Genomic DNA, 1,406 nt, shown 5'->3' on the forward strand with positions numbered 1-1,406 from the left:
CAATGCCCAAGCAACTGAGCCACAACAGTTTTAGGTTCACAGCAAAATTAAGTGAAAAGCATAGAGAGTTCCCATATATCCTCATCTGGGCCAGGGAGGAACCTACAACTAGGTACATGCCCTTGACAAGAATTGAATCCAGGACCCTTCAATCTGCAGGCTGGTGCTCTATCCACTGAGCCAAACTGGCTAGGGCAGTACTTTTTAAAACCCCTGAGGCATTGAACCTTAGACATTTAGTGAAGGGTCTACCAGGTGGGAAATAGGGCTGAGTATAGACTCCAGGAACATGGGTGAATCTGAAATAAACTTGCCATTACAAGAAATATACCCAACTATCAAATTATCTGTACACAATTCCCCATCTGCTATTGTTTTCTATTTGTCTGAAAAAAATTCCATTAAACATTTTAAGGCAATTCTGCTGGCAATAGATTACCTCAATTCCTTTAATATTTGAAAATGCCTTTATTATTTTTAAAAGGCATTTTTACTAAGAATAAGATCATGGTTCATTTTTTTGTTTTAGCCTTCATACATTTTATTTTCATTGTTTCTGGCATGCATGGATTCTGATTAAAAAAAAAAAAATCTAAGGCATGATCCTCCTGGGGACTGTACCTATGCTCCGTATATTTTGAAGACTTTTTCTTCTAGTGAGAAAGCAAACTATTCCCAGCCTGTGAACACTCCGGGAGTTTTTTTCTGCCCATCTTTTCCAGGGCCATCATATGTCTGTGTGACTCTTGAAGAACTATATTATAGTATTTTATTCTAATTATACAAGTGATGACATTTGATCCCCTCCTTTCTTTGAAACTCATTTCAATCTCTTTCTTTTTCTTTATGTTTTCTTCTCTGTATATATTTCTCCCTCCCCTCTCCCTTCTTCCTGACTGTTTCCCTGACAAACCTTGTTATCTCTCACTTGGCATGTTACTCAATACTCTTCTCTAGGCAAAGGAAGAATGACAAGGCTATCTTTTTAATGGACACCTTTTGTTTTGCCTGTTCAGTTACAATTAATAGTATTTTTCTGTAGATAGATTGTATGTACAGGAGAAAAGCTCTAAGGCAGTGAGTGCTTCATAACCATCAGATCTCAAGATATTGGTACATTTAGGATCAATAAAAGAGGAAATTGTACTATCTAGTCACCTGCTAAGAACTGTGCATAACCCTTAACCCATGTTATCTTCTGATGCACTTGTTAAGCCTGATATGGAAAATGTTAAATAGTTGAAGAGAGCAAGTTGGAAAATCATATAATTTAAAAATATTACAAAGTTTAGGAAATACACTGTCATTGTATACATTACCACATCATGTATGTGATGTGTCATAAAAGAAAAAGGGAAAAACTCACTGTTCGGGGGAGAAATTTAAAAATACTTGAAATGACAAGA

The sequence above is a fragment of the Pipistrellus hanaki genome, assembly GCF_964339955.1.
Source record: "Pipistrellus hanaki genome assembly, chromosome: 4".
Lineage (NCBI taxonomy): Eukaryota > Metazoa > Chordata > Mammalia > Chiroptera > Vespertilionidae > Pipistrellus > Pipistrellus hanaki.